Source organism: Schistocerca cancellata, chromosome 5 (genome assembly GCF_023864275.1).
Source record: "Schistocerca cancellata isolate TAMUIC-IGC-003103 chromosome 5, iqSchCanc2.1, whole genome shotgun sequence".
Taxonomy (NCBI): Eukaryota; Metazoa; Arthropoda; class Insecta; order Orthoptera; family Acrididae; genus Schistocerca; species Schistocerca cancellata.
In genome coordinates, this window is record NC_064630.1 from 620,770,068 (window position 1) to 620,786,767 (window position 16,700).

At 39.9% G+C, this 16,700-nt stretch overlaps 1 protein-coding gene across 1 annotated transcript in view; it reads left to right on the plus strand.

Moving 5' to 3' along the window:
* LOC126188033 (vesicle transport protein GOT1B) overlaps positions 1 to 16,700 on the plus strand; it is a 35,146-nt gene that overhangs the window by 11,015 nt on the left and 7,431 nt on the right. The gene's annotated exons all lie outside the window — the stretch shown is intronic.

The window sequence follows — 16,700 nt, forward strand, 5'->3', positions numbered from 1 at the left end:
GGGGAAGACGAGATTAACTGTCACTTAGTACATAGTGCAAGATGAAATGTTCTTGGCTGAGCACTGGTAACAATGTAATTTTGTTTTTATGATGTTGCTGAATGTGTGAAACAACATAAGTTATTGTGCAATTAAAATAACTTGTGACTTTTGACAGTTCCATGCAAAGCAGGAAGAGAGGTGGTGTGTTGTCAGCTTGCACTGTGCACACCTTGCCTACTTTCAGCATATGGTTGTTAATTGGCCATCAGTGAAAATTTTGAAAATGCTACAATATTATGATGTAAGTGGCATGCCTCCAGGGGAAGAATCAGTGTTCTGTTCCTCAGACCAGGAAGCTTCACTTCAATCTGTTCTTCCAGCAATGCCTCTTCGATCCGTGTTGACGAAAGTACATTCTTGGTATGACTCAACTGGGGAAGAACCGTGTGCAGCAGTGGACAATAGCTTCTGTCCTGCCACTTTTCCCTGTTGCTGCTTTTGTTATTCCATAGCTCGCTAACATGCTCTACCAGCGTCAACACTCCTTACCAGCACTTGTTATGACATGAAGTTCAGCCAGTTGCTGCAGAACGCTGACTTTCGACTGTTACTACCTGATACCAGATGGAGAGTTTATGGTGTTGAACATGCAGCACCTTTGAATTCAGTGGTCTGGAGGTCAAAAATTTCAGTTTTTTGTGAGCTCCTGTAGCAAAGGAAGCTGTCTGCTTCATTACATCTGATGGGAAATATTTACACACGAAAGCAGTAAGCAGTATGAGATGGTTGTCCCCACTGTTGCATTAAAAAAAAAAGCTGCGTTTTCTAGTTCTGGTGATATGTGCATTTCCAACTGTTTTCTTACATCACAAATTCACAAGTGTGGGAGAGTGCTTGTCACCAAATTCGGCACTATATTTAGCAAATTCTTGAATTAATGTGATGTCATGGGAATGTATCAAATCCATTAATTGAGATTTATATACATTGGTTGAAATCAGATGTTTGCATGTTTAAGAGGATATTTCCTTCAGTACTTTTATTAAGACCTGTCCACTTAGACTGATGATGAAAGCTTAACAATATTAAGCTGTGTATCTTAAAAAAAAGTACAAAATCTTCCTTGAGGATGCTTAGTTTAAAATTTTCTGATGTCTAATTGATTGATTCTTAAGTTTATTAAAAAGTGATTTACTTATGGGAAATTTAAATTTTATGTTTCTAAGAAAATACAGTTTGGAAATCTGCTGGTAATGCTGACTGTTTTCTGAATCTTTCTCTTGGGGATAGACTTATAATACGCCGAAAATGTTGACTGCAAACTGCTGATGAATTTTACAGTGTATTTGGCATGAAGTTTACTCAAGAAATCACATGTTACCAAGTATTTCTTTGGTAATTATCAACGGGAAATTTGCAGTAACTGCTGCATCCGGATTTTTCTTTCTCATTCTTACACAGTGGCATACAGCAGTAAGGCAGCTGTAACAAATAATGAGTGTATTTCAGATGTTATATGTTACAGAAACTTACTATCAACTTACTAGTATCAACTTACTTCCAGTGCAGATATTCAACACTATCTGCAACACACACACACACACACACACACACACACACACACAGCTGTAACATGAATGCAAATTTTACAACAATGATTTCAACATTATAGGCTCTGTATTGCTTAATTTCATTTAAAGATGACAGCAGTTAGGTGATAATCTCTAAACAAATAAATCCAGCAAATCATATATTACATGTTCACTATTTACAGCCTACACAAGCACATGTGATTTCAACATTAACAGTTCCTTAATCAAGGACTGCCTGGGGTGGTGAGTGGTGCCAGATGTGGGGAAAAATTTGCGTACTCTGAATCACTCGCTGCCATATCATCCTGGAAAGTGCTGAGTCTGTTAGAGCATAGTAGAGGATTATGGTTAATCATTCAGGTGTAATGTACGCATCCATTGTCAATGTGTGACACACATTGATGAATGTCTTGGCAAGCACCAACTTGTTTTTGAACAAAATGCTTCTCATTGCATATAGATATCTGTGCTGGCATCCTGTTGCTGATATGTTACTTATGTTGTTGATCAACTTCTAGACATGGAAAATTTTTCATTCCAGTATCCAACTCACAGTGACAGTTTTGAAGATTTGACTGATGCCCTGTTAAATAACTCTCCTTTATGGCATTAGAAAGAAATGTAATGTGTATGTGACTTGTGTTAATAATATTGAACAGATCTGTGCTTCATTCTTCTGGGATGCATCCATCTTGGTTTCCCGTTTTTTTGTAACTTTCTTTCTTCCCCGGTGGTTCCACAAAAGAGTGACCTGTTGATATTTCGTCACTGTAATCTTCCTTCCTTCCATCCTTTCCTTTTGCTTTCCATTTCTTAGCACCTTGGATCTATGGTTATTAAATGCAGCAACTGTTCTGTCCACTACTCTTGAAACATCTGAAATTGGATCCCTATAATTGCACCTGACTTAAAAATAGTCACACTCAAAAATTAGTGACCTAGTCTGTGGGTTGGAATTTCCCATTCAGCTTGCAATACTAAACCAAAACTCGTGTTGAGATATTTCACACTGCTACGAAAACAATGCTGCTATATAAACTCTTTCATAACAGCACGCGACAAAATGTGAAACTCTGCAATACTTTACTAAATTATACTTCATTATGAGAAATAAGAAACTTGGAAACAGTTGCTCAACACAGCATGCTACCATTTACCAATGAGATGGCAACAGGTTTTGCTACAGCTGCTGAGCTATTGGTGGCATCGGAGGAGAAGCTGGCTCATTGTTGTTAGCTGGGCAACAGTCGCATGTTCCGTCCACTGGGCCAAACTGTCAAAGGTTGCGAGGTAGTTTAATTACATTATAACTATCAATTTTATCTGTGGAACAGTTTATACGAACTTTGTTGTCACGTAGTGTGTGTTTTGTTCAAACTGATGAACTGGAATGCTATCATAAAATTCTTTTTTGTAAAGATTATACCCATTGGAAAGAATGCCAATATTAATGAGTCTGCTGCTTCATTTTTAACAGTTATAAAATTCATGTCAAATTTCTTTTAAAGATGATCTGTGTGATAGACATTACAGATATTCAGTCTCAGTGGAAAAATCGAGAAATTATGTAATGTGTTGTTAGACAATCTGTGATTAAAGATGTATTTTGTATTGTTGCCAACAGAAACTTGAATAAGAGATACCTCTAGGGTGGAGTAAATGGTCTAGAATTAAATTTCAAACCAAGTTATTGTAAGTAAGGCAGTGCAAATTTTGAGCCAAGCAATAACTGAAAGAAATGTGGTCTTTCAGTAGGCAATCGACACAGTCAAAAAAGATAAAGCTGGGAGAGAATCAAAGCCCAATTTCAGAACATGGGGTATGATCACTACTCGCAGTACAGAGGCTTGGGAGTAGATCAGTCCCTATCACCTGAAGTGCTAGGCAGTGCTTGAAAGCATGAGCCATCTCCAATGGTGGTTTGCACACCACACACTGCTGTTGACACAGTGGAGGTTGCCACTAGATGCTGGTGACATCTTCTGTAGCATTTTGAGTTCTTCATTGTTGGAGCCCATTTCGATATCCACCAGGGGTAGGTACCAGAGTGTAGAAAATAGCCATAGTTACTAGGTGTAATGGAAGAAAAATTACAGTACTGTTTGAATGAAGGGATAACAGTGAGACAGCTTCTTGCAAGTGGAAGCCACAATTGTTTTTTAATTGGCTTTTCGCCAGAATCTCACAAATGTTTGCAATGTTTCCAGATGATTTTCTGTATTAATTGTTACTGTCGACGAGATTTGGGCCTACCACCTTATACGAGTAAGAAAATGGGTATCGTTTTTCTTAGAAAGATTATGATTAATATTTCCTGGGTTTCAAAACAGATTCTTGTTTACTAGCTACTTAAAAAAATACATAGTACCAGTAGTTTGGCCTAAGGTTGCTGATCTTTAAATCAGACAAAGTACCTGATACGTGGCCAGCTGTCAGTGGTTACTTGGTCAGTGGAAGGACTAGGCAATGGGAAATGGAACATCATTGGCCGGCCGGTGTGGCCGTGCCGTTCTAGGCGCTTCAGTCTGGAAACGCGTGACCGCTACGGTCGCAGTTTCGAATCCTGCCTCGGGTATGGATGTGTGTGATGTCCTTAGGTTAGTTAGGTTTAAGTAGTTCTAAGTTCTAGAGGACTGATGACCACAGATGTTGAGTCCCATAGTGCTCGGAGCCATTGGAACCATTTTGGAACATAATTCATAGCAAAATAACACAATTTATTTGAACTCCCACTGGTGTGATACAGAGTAATTATTCGACAATACAGTTACAAAGATCGGGTGCTTCTCGAGCACAATAGGCCTGCCCCCTGGTGACACACAGACCCACTAGTTTGGACATGCCACAGCACACAGTGGTCATGTACTGCAAGTGCTGGGAAGTTTTAGAAGACATATACAAGGTGTCTTAAAACAAATGTAATGAATGCAAATACAAAGGGCAATTGGACTGTTAACTGAACAATTTAAATAAATAAATAAATAAATAAACAAACAAGTTGTCCACAGATCAAATCGTAGCTCTTTTTTCTTTTTTTTCCTTTTTTTCCTCTCTTTTTTAGTGCAGACAGAATTTGCTCATCAGCAAACAGACCACCATTAGTGAAAGAAATTATTAATGTGGCTCAAAACTAGTGTCAACCCAGAAGTAAATTACACGAGAAAGTCCAATAAACATTTGGTCCAGAATAACAGCACAATTTAAATAATCCCAAAGGCTTGTATTTAAACACAGGGAACTAGAATAAAACACATTAGAAAAAGTGCACCATGAGAGACTGAGCTGCACTGCTGATCAAGACATGCCTAATTCTTGGAAAAAGGCACAGGTCACACTAGTCTACAAGAAGGATAGCAGAAGTGATTCACAAAACTACCATCCAATATCCTAGAGATTGATTTGTTGTAGATTCTTGGAACATATTGTGAGCTTAAATATAATGAGGTATCTTGAACATATTGACATCTTCAATGCCATCTAGCATGGATTTCAGAAACATTGATCACTTAAACCCAACTCTCACTTTTCTCACATGACATACTGAAAGCTTTGGATCAAGGCAGTCAGGTAGATGCTATAATTCTTGATTTCTGAAAAGCATTTGACTCAGTACCACACCTACGATTACTGTCAAAAGTACAATTGTATGTGGGTATCAAGTGAAATGTCTGACTGTACTGAGGACTTTTTGATAATGAGGCTAAGTGTTATCTTGGATGGAGAGTCATAGCCAGATGTAGATGTAACTTCGGGTGTACCCCACGGAAGTGTGTTGGGACCTTTGCTGTTCATATTGTATATTAATTACCTTGCAGGCAATATTAATAGTAACCGCAGGCTTTTTGCAAATGATGCAGTTATCAGTAATGAAGTACTATCGGAAAGAACCTGCATAAATCTTGAGTCAGATCTCGATAAGATTTCAAAGTGGTGCAAAGATTGAAAATTTGCTTTAAATATTCAGAAATGTAAACTTGTGCACTTACAAAACAAAAAATGTAGTACGATATGATTATTATATCAATGACTCACTGTTGGAATCAATCAACTCATACAAATACCTGGGTGTAACACTTTGTAGGGATACGAAATGGAATGATCACATAGGTTCATTTGGCAGTAAAGCAGATGGTAGAGTTTGGTTTATTGGTAGAATGCTGGGGGAGTGCAGTCAGTCTACACACATGATGCCAAAGTGGCGTCAAATAAAGACTTCACCCGGCAGCTGATCTCCACAAAAGGAGGCTCCTAGCCTACAATGCCATACACATGTAGGCAGCTAAAAAAAATAGACGCGTATTTACTTCAAAAGCGTCGTATTTGTCAGCCTTGAAGGCTTTTTATTTTGCCCTGATCATAATTAATGGGATTAGCCTACAGTGTGATAGGCTGTATATTATGTATTCTTTTGTGCCACTTTATATCTGTAGGTGAGAAAAAATGTGAACCCTCTTTTACCTTTATGAACCTGGCACTCAGTTAATTGGAAAAAATTATTTGAAAACTTATCACTACATTGTCCTGAAAAACTTGTGTTGGAATAATTAGTTCACAGCAGAAAATTATGTGTACAGAGTAATATTAATGTAAAACAGTTTTTTGGTGATTATATGTAACAGACATTAAAATATTGTGACAAAGAAATTAATTTTTGTGATACAGGTAACATAACTGCCAACATTTTGAACGACCTCTTTATCTGGTCGCAGTTATGCTTGAACAACTTGAAATAAACTGACTACATGGTAATTTTCATGCCTCTTGATATCACCAGAACACACATGATGAAACAAAGCTCTTTGAAGGAGAGGCATTTGTTATTCTTTTAGTCACCATTTATCTTTTTCTCTACTGACATGTTAGGTCTACATGTAGTATTGCTTAAAACAGCTTTGTAATCCTTCCATTAAACAGAGATGTCATGTACCCACATAATCGTAGTTGTCCCCCCAACTGTTCAGAGGTCAAACTGCTGACAAGGAGTAGTAGATGCATGGCCAGTCTGTGGTGCACTGACTCCAGATACTGGCTACTGTGCCAAGTACCTATTGCTATTGTTGGGTGGAATCAGGTTTTGTGATCTGCAATGAAATGGGTCAGATACCCAAACCAGTACCCATGTTGGGATGACCATCTCATCAAAAATTCACTGCTGAGAATTACAACCTAATAGTGTTCCCATATTTGACTTCACTGGAATGGCAGTCTAGCAAGAATAAATGGAATCAGACAGTCCTCAAAGTACCTCATGTGCTCAAGAGCAAATAGAAAATCTTCTGCTTAATGAAGCCGTTGTTGTTAATTGATGAAAATATTGAGTGCTGATCAATTACTGCCACTCAAGACCAGTTATAAACTATATGTTATACTGTTCTTGATCACTCGTCATAGCAGATTTTGCCCTAGGTCTAATCCTAGACTTCACACTAAAAACTGACAAAGTACTGTGCGTTAACCTGGAGCAGTGCAAAAACCAATTTGTCTGTTTTCAGAGAGGATCAAAAGATAACAGGTTGATATTAGTGATTTTATTCTTTATCTCAAAGGTAATGTTTTCCCTAACAAGTTTAAGACTATGATATACAGGCACAGTACCAACACTTATACCACTTTCCATAGGAAGTGGTACAAGGGTTTGCATCATGTTCTTCTTTAGATGCCTCAGGTTCAGATGTATGTCCTTCTTTTGCATTAATGTAACTACTTATTGGGAGGGGGACAGCAGAGTAGCGTATCATGAGAACTGTCAGACAACTCCCTATATGTATAAACTTACCAGTTAACACTGCACTACCTCTCCTTTGTTTACTGATCATATTCATGAAAGAGAAAAATATTCACTTATACAAAACACTTGATTGCCAAACACCTCGTGATGCCGGAAAGAAATATGACAGGATACACTGTATCAGTAAGACATCACATTCACTAAGACAGTAACAAAACTTTAACCTTATACAGTGGCGACAAAGTCTCTAAAACTCTTAAACTCCCAACTTCAGCTCCACCTGTATGCTAACTTTCTTGTTGAGAGAAAAGTACTTCATCCTCATTGTCTCCCCAAACACATCATCCTAATGGTAGCCTACACTGGTACAGCCAGAGTAGCCTCACTTTCCTCTGGTACCACCAGGGAGAAAGAAATCTGCTACGGAATTCCCCTCTCTCAGTGAAACAGACCATTGAACCCACACTGTATCATAGTTTATATGATGCCATCACACTCCACATAAGTTTGAGCGTACAAACACTGATCTTTTACTACACTCAGTTACCTTTACCTCCTTTCCCCATTGATGCTTTCTGAGACCCAAATCTGAAATTTAATGGTATTGTAGTGACTACCACGGTCACCTATCTGAGCTTCGCCAATTTGTAGAACACCTTGTTGCGTGGTGACAGTACAAAATGTGAGGTTTTTAGAAAATAACTCCTAATTGTCACAAAATATCACGACTGTTGCAAAAACTGTACTAATACTGAGAGGGCATCTGTAGATGTCTGCTTGGAAAGATTTTAAGATCCCTTCAGTGACTTAGTACCCCTAAACATCTCATTAGAAGCATTAACAGTCAGTATTCGTCTGTTTTTAAGGACTGTGGTATGCAATATTTATATTCCTCCAGGTAAAGAAGCAACCTGGTGGAATAAATAGGAATAAATATCCATGCCTTCACTTTTACTAGGGTCCTCCAGTGACCACAATAGTGTGCGCAACATCGTCCAGTGTTGACGAAGCTCTGCTGCAATTGTGTCTTCAGGCTTTTTTCCCCCAGCTGTCTAAAGCAGTTCCCAGCATATTTGTCAATGGTGGTAGTAGCACTGATCATTTCGGGATTCTGGACTTCCTGTTGTACGGTTGATCAACTTCATTGACTCCTAAACACTTGGAGGGAGGGAGGGAGGGGGGGAGGGAGAGAGAAAGAGAGAGAGAGAGAGAGAGAGAGAGAGAGAGAGAGAGAGAGAGAGAGAGAGACTTTCCATATGCAGTACCTGGTACCATAGAAGGCCAATTTAATGACTGCGAATTCCTTGTTGCTCTAGCAGCATATACTCACGTTTCACAGATGTGATAAAAATCCACAAATGACTTTAGCAATAATTCTGAAAGATGACATACTTAAGATTATATTTGGTGAAAAGGAAAATTTCACTTGGAGTAAAGAAGAGTATTGTCAATTCTATCCTGAATCTAGCAATAACTGCAGTCCGATATGGTTATTGAATGGAATATGTATATTGTTTGACACAATTGTTAGTTAGCAACTGTGTTAGTACCTGGAAGCTAACAGACAGTTCCCAGATTTCAAGTTACTTTTGAGAAACCTGTTCCATTACAGACCATTTGATTTGGCTAGAATCTGCAGTTTGAAAAGATCTTGTACTGTTGCTAACACCTGTTTGCTGTGTTCCATGATATGCAAATGGTATTTGATAATACCTGGATTTTGGGGGTTACCTACCAATTATTTTTGCCTGACTCCATCCGCTTGGGTCGTTAAGACTGTCAAATATGGACGGGATCACATGGCGATGAGATTTCAGTGCTACCCTCTCCACAGTTGAAATTAATACCATGGCTGCTGTGGGACCCACAGTTTCACATTACTGCATGTGGGAGACTTTTGTCTATAGTGCAGTCTTGTATCATTTTACACTGTGGAATGCTGATTCCACAGAGTTGTATACATGACACAGAACTATTCTCTGAACTGTGAATATCAATATTCTCATATGAAAACAAACATCATCACAGGCTCATGCCTGTGTATCCTTGCTCTGAGGTTTCTGTAGGTAACAGGTTACTCAGTCATTGAACAGATCTCAGTGTTAGATCTTCAATTGGCAGTAAGTTAATGTGATAACCAAATCAAAATCACCATCATCATCACACTAGTTGTTACCCACGGCTATGTTCGCATGTCAGTAGTTTTGCTATCATGATCGATGGCGAGCAAGCAAGCTACTGTGTGTGTGTGTGTGTGTGTGTGTGTGTGTGTGTGTGTGTGTGTGTGTGTGAGTGAGTGAGTGAGATTACATCAGCTGCCCTAAAATGTCTGCCAGTTTTTCACAAGAGCATAGTTTAATCTGTGGCTCACTCTCCCCCATCCCAAGCTGTCTCAAAGCAAGATTCGTCATGTGCAGCATTTCTGTCAAGCAGCGCATCCAGAGGGGCATGGGCAGGAGCTTCTGCACATTGTGCTGTTGAAGTAGCCATACATCAGGGTTTCCCAAACTGTGTCCCACAGAACACTAGCATTCTGCAGGAAATGAATAAGTTCTCTGCAAAAAAAAGAAAAAAAGTTGAACATACCTTTTTGGTAAAACACCTTATTCTTTTGCATAAAGAAGTCCATAACTGCCTGCTGCAAATTCTTATCTGACAGGACTAGTCGACTATTCAAGGCCTTTCTTAAGGGACTGAAAGTGTGATAATTGAATGGGGAGAGGTTAGAATTATAGAGCAGGTGCTAGAGTGTCTCCCACTTGAGTTGATGTAACGTCTGCGTTATGGCATTTGTTATAAGAGGACATGCTGTATCGTGACACAGCACCACCAATTGTTGCACCATTCCACAACAGTGGTTTAGAAATAAATGTGCTGCTGCATACGTATTCTTCATTCTCCAATGGATGTGTACCACAAGTTTGCCCTTCGGCAGCCAAAAAAAAAAAAAAAAAAATAACAGGACGTTGGTCCTGTTTGGACACATTTGGTAATAATGTTGCCACAGTCTATTGTTTCTGCATTTACTGCACGCACATTGGAAAGACACAAATGCCACACTTATCCCTTGTGTACATGTCGCTGCTTATATATCTGCATCAGAGTCACATTACATTCCATAAGTGCTGCAGCAGTGCCCTCAGATTGAAACTTATTGATCGTCCCTCATAATTTTTTAAATTTTTTAAAGTTTTTTTTTTTATTTTTGTGTCATTAGTTATTAAGGTAATTACTAAGCAGAACAAGTTTCCTCATTTTTTATTTTATTTTTTATTTAACAATATTTACCCTCAAAATAAACAAGCTGTTCCATCAAAGTACCAGCATTCTCAGTGTTCTGTCAGGGAACACCTGCTACACATTATATAACACATATAGTGTGGAATTATGGATGGAAAAACATTGAAGATTTATAAGTACTGTATTCATTGCTTTGAATAATATCAGGTAGCATATGTCGACCAATAAAAGCATTTTAACAGATATGATAGACCAAAAGCTGAAAAATAAATAGTGTTTTCAAAAAGTAAATAATTTCCCTAATTTTGGTAATAATTTCCAAATCAGTATCTTGTAGTATAGACTTGCTAAAGTAGCCTATGTTCTTGCTCAGGATTCAATTACACTCTATTCTTCAGTTACACTCTATTACCATTTGTTTTACTTTTTTATGTTAATCTTATAACCCCTTCCCCCCCCCCCCCCCCCCCCCCCCCAGGACACTGTCCATTATGTCCAACTGATCTCTGAAGTATTTTGCTGTCTCTGACAGAATTATGTCATTAGCAAACTTTTGTTTGTATGCGTGCTCCATGGTCTAATTTCTTTTACAACTTGGGAAGCCAAAAAAAATCAGAAATGGGAAATGCAGAGGCATAGTCTAGATATAGTGGGGGGTCAGTGAAGTGAAATGGAAAAGGGTAAGAATTTCTGACCAGATGGATATAGGGTAATATCAACACCAACAGAAAATAGTGTAACAAAGAAAGACTCCATTTGAATAGGAGAGTTGGACAGATAGTGGGTAACTGCGAACAGTTCATTGACACAGTTGTCATCAGAATTGACAGCAAATCAGTGCAAACAACAATATCTCAGGTATACATGCCGATGTCACAAGCAGAAGCTGAATGTGTTGAGAAAATATATGAAGATATTGAATGTATAATTCATTGTGTAAAGGAGGATGATGGTCTAATAGTCATGGGTGATTCGAACATGGTAGTAAGGAAAGGAATAGATGCAGTAGTTATGGGATAATATGGACTTTGTAGTAAGAATAGGAGCGGAAAATTGAGTTCTGCAATAGATTTCAGCTAGTAATAGTGAATACTCTCTTCAAAAATCACGATAGAAGGAGGTATACTTGGAGCAGGCCTGGAGATGCGTGAATATTCCAGCTGGATCGTATCGTGCTCAGACAAACTTTGAAGTAACATGTTGGATTTTAAGTGTATCCAGAAACAGATACAGACTCTGACTACGGTTTAGTAATGATGAAGAGTAGGCTGAAGTTTAGGAGACTCAGCCTGAAGATTCATTGTGCAAAGAAATGGAATGCTGAAGTACTGAGGAATGAGATGGGTCTGAAGTTCTCTGAGGCTATAGCTACTCAAATAATGAATATTGCAGTAGGCAGTTCAGTTGAAGAGAGATAGATGGGTCTGAAAAGGGCAATCACAGAAAGTGTACAGACAAATGTAGGTACAAAAAGGGTAACTGTGAAAAAACCTTAATTAATAGAAAAAATAAAACTTATTGACAAAAGGAAGTGAGGATAAAAATGTTCAGAGGGAATTCCAGAATACAGCATTGTAAGTCACTTCGGAATGAAATATATAGGAATTGCAGGAAAACCAAGGCAAAATGGCTGCAGGAAAAAAAGTAAAGACATTAAAAAGGAAATGGTTATTGGAAGGACTGATTCAGCATATACAAAACTCAAAACAACGTTTAGTCAAATAAAACCCAAGGGTGGCAATATTAAGAATACAGTGGGAATTTCACTCTTAGGCACAGAGGAGGGAGGGGATAGGTGGAAATAGTCCATTGAACTGCACTACAAGGGGAGAACTTGCTTGATTATGTGATAGAGTTAGAAATGGGAGTATATATGGAAGACACAGGTGATCCATTATTACTGTCATAATTGAATAGAAGTTTGGAAGACGTGTGATCTAATAAGGCAGAAGAGATAGATAACGTTGCTTTGAATCCCTAAAATCATTGGTGGGAGGAGGGGGTAATTGACAGCCAAGCTACCATCCGAGTTGTTTTGTAAAATCTAAGCCTAGAGATATACTGTCAGACATTTTGGAAAAATGTCATTCACACAATTCCAAAGACAGCAAGGGCAGGCAAGTGTGATAAATGTTACACAATCAGCATAAAGGCTCATACTTCAAAGTACTGGCAAGAATAATATCTAGAAGAATGCGATAGAGAAGTGAGGATCCTTTATATTAAGATTGTGTCAGCTTTCGAAAGGGTAGGAGCACCAAAGAGGCAGTTCTGACATTGTGCTTAATAGTGGAAACAAAACTTAACAAAAACAATCAGGACATGTTAATTGGATTAGTCTACTTGGAAAAAAATGTTGGACAATGTAAAATGCTGCAAGATGTTTGAAATACTGAGAAAACTAGCACTAAGCCATAGGTAAAGTTGAGTAATATACAGTATATGCAAGAATCAATGACAGAACAACAAGAATGGAAGATCAAGAACATAAGAATGGAATATAAAGAATAAAGTGCTTAGCTTAAAAAGGGTGAAATAGGCTGTGGTCTTTTGCCACTACTTTCCAGTCTATACATTGAAGAAACAGTGATGGAAGTAAAAGAAAGATTCAGGAGTGAGATTCAAATTCAGTGGGAAAGGATATCATTTATAAGATTCACTGATTATATTGCTGTCCACACTGAAAGTAAAGAAAAATTAAAGGACATGTTGAATGGAATGAACAACTGTAATAAGCAGAGAATATGGGTAGAGAGTAAACCATAGACAGACAAAAGTAATGAGGAATAGCAGAAATAAGATTATTGATAAACCTATTAAAACAGTAAGGACCATGAAATAGACAAAGTTCAGGAATACTGGTACCATTCAAGCAAAATAACACATGATGGATGGATCAAAGAGGACATAAAAAGCAGATTAGCACAGGCAAAGAGGGTGTTTCTGGCAAAAAGAAGTCAGCTTGTATCAAACATTTGCCTTCATTTGAGGAACAAATTTCTAGAAATGTATGTTTGGAGCACAGCATTGTAGGATAGTGAATCATGGACTGTGGGAGAACACAAGAAGAAGAGAATCAAAGCATTTGAGATGAGGTATTCTAAAAGGCTGTTGAAAATTAGGTGGACCGACAACGTAGGGAATGAGGAGATTCTCCATAGAATCAGTGAAATAAGTAAGGTGTGGAAAACAATGACCACATGAAGGAACAGGATGACAGGACATGGTACTAGTGGGAGCTGTAGATGGTAAAAATTGTTGGGGAAGACAGAGATTGAATTATATCCAACAAATAATTGAGGACACAGCACGAGGGAAAAAAAAACTTTCTTTGTTGCTTGCTCTATATACAAATGGCCTAACATTGGGACATTCATGTATAGAAACAGCTGAAGTTGCAAGATGCACTTTTTATTTAATTGATGACTAGTTTCGGGTTTCCTAGTCTCCAGTGAAATAAAAAGTGAAACTTGCAACTGTGGCTGTTTCTGTATTGAACAGGTTTCCATCATGCTGGAAAACCTTTGGAGTGTGTGTGTGTGTGTGTGTGTGTGTGTGTGTGTGTGTGTTGGGAGGGGGGAGGGAGGAGGCTGGGGGAGATTACAACCTTGTCTTCCATCTCAACTACTGCTTCCCTTTCATATTCTGTGACTTTCATAACTGCACTTCGGTTTCCGTATAATTTGTAGCTAATTTTTTAATCCCCGATAACTTCAGAATCTCAGAGTACTTTCTAGTCAACATTACCAAAAACTTTTTCTAAATCAGATGCTGTAAATGTCAATTTATGGTTCTTCGACTTGTCTTCTAATTTGAGTTGTAGTGTCAGTACTGCCTCACTTGTTCTTACGTTTATCCTGAACCCAGACCAGTCTTGTCTGAAATCAACTTCTGTAAGTCATTCCATTTTTCTGTAAGGAATTTATATTTTGCAATCATGACATATTAATCCAATTTTTGACGTATTAATGTGCATCTGTTTCTCTGTTGTCCTTACGCTATGGTAAATTTATTTACAGTCTATCAGACTAGTAGTTGTAAATTTTAATGGTCTTGAACACAATGAAATGTTTCACTTCACTAGCAATTGTTCTCAAAAAATGGTTCACTGTAATAGGGTCCTAAGCACTGTGTTAACGACAATGACATTGTTACTAGGCATAACTTGTTAATTTCCAGTGAAATTGGTGCACCGGCATAAAATATCTTTTAAGAGAACACTGAACTATTTTGACTGATACTTTAAATATCCTTATGGAGGATACATTTTAAATTTCTGCATATTGTTTCTCTTGAGGCTTTGCAGGGACATCATAATTTCTGCTTTCTGGCATAAGATAAGAATGTGTTTTGAAGAAAACTATTTAACTGCTTTGAAATAGCCCCATTTGATGAAACTTGTCGTAGTGAAAGTGTTAGAACTTCAAGTTTAACACACATATTTCGGAACGACACAACACATATGTCACAGAGTAAGTTGACAAGTAAGACATGTGTACACGTTAGCATTCGAATGAGCACTGAGTCCCAGTCTAGCGGCTGCTGCTTGGCTGGCCGCTTAGATGGCGCAGCGGCTGCATGGCTGGCAGACAGCACCGCACGTAGAGGACGCGCGTAATTGCGTGGTGGCACTTTGAATGATCGGCGAGTCACAACACTTTGCCCCCCTTTGAAATAGTTGTACTGGTCTTGATGGAGGTGTCCTGGAGATGGCTAACGTCCATAGGCGTTGTTTGACTCGCCGTAAAGTCTCGAGGAGGAGGCTTCCCGTACGGACGGAAGCATCCCCGATGATAACGGGTCGAGATGACAGGAGACGTAGGGGCCGAATCTGCTGGGGCCCCATGCACCAATCTGCCCGTTGCAGCAAGTCCAGTTGATATGACAGGAGACATGGGCGATGTGTCGGCGTCCATTGGAGGAGGAGGTAAGTAGATTTGCTGTGACAGAGGATGGTCCTCCGGTTCCTGCATGGGCACGTCTCCTGGTGGCGTCCGTTCTGGTGCTGGCATCGCGGTGACGGTGAGAGGGTTGCGTTGTGAGTATTGAGAGATGCCAAGATCCCGAGTGTCAGGTAGAGCCAAAGGTGGTGTGGCGGCATTCGGAACAGGCGTTGCTGGCACCCGAGGCCGGAGCTGGTCCGAATGATGCACTGCAACACCCGTGTCCGTCTGGATTTCATACAGGTGTCTGCCACGGTGTCTTAAGATGCGGCCCGGGCTCCATTTTGGCTGCCTGCCATATCCCTGTACCCAGACGAGGTCGTCGACGGTGAACTGGCCAAGTGAAGGCACCCACGGCCGTGAGGCGGGAGGCCGCAGAAGATGAAGTAGCGTGCGGGGCTTTCGGCCATGTAAGAGCTCAGCCGGGCTGTGGTCGCCCATGGGGGTGAAACGGTAAGACGCCAGAAACTGGAGAAGCGCATCATCAGCAGCAGAAGAAGTCAGAAGTTTCCGCATCTGAGCCTTAAATGTGCGGACCAGTCGTTCAGCCTCACCGTTGGATTGTGGATGGAACGGCGGGGCCGTGACATGCGTAACGCCGTGACGAGCACAAAAATCCGCAAATTCGGAAGAGGCAAATTACGGACCATTATCAGTAACAAGAGTAGATGGGATGCCTTCCAAAGAAAAAATGCGGGCGAGAGCACTAGTGGTTGCCGCGGTGGTAGGTGACGTGCAACGGACAATGAAAGGAAAGTTAGAGTAGGCGTCAATTACGAGGAGGCAATAAGTACCTAAAAAGGGTCCCGCAAGGTCAGCATGAATGCGCTCCCAGAGCTTCTCAGGCGAAGGCCACGGTGACAAAGATGAGTTCGGGGCAGCGGCCTGTGATGCACAAGGGCCGTAGGCAGCGACCATGTGTGCTATTTCAGAGTCGATGCCAGGCCAGTACACATGATGGCGCGCCAGAGATTTTGTGCGAGACACACCCCAGTGCCCTTGGTGAAGGAGGCGCAAGACCGAAGCACGCAAAGACGCAGGTACCACAACACGCGGCAAAGCATTGTCAGTGGAGAGGATGATAACACCATCCCTAGCCGTGAGGCGGTAGCACAAAGTGTAGTAGTTCCGCAACGGATCTGAAGTCTTAGCGGACGGGCGATCTGGCCAACCCTTCTGAATACAGCGTAAAACCCGGGAGAGGGTAGGGTCAGA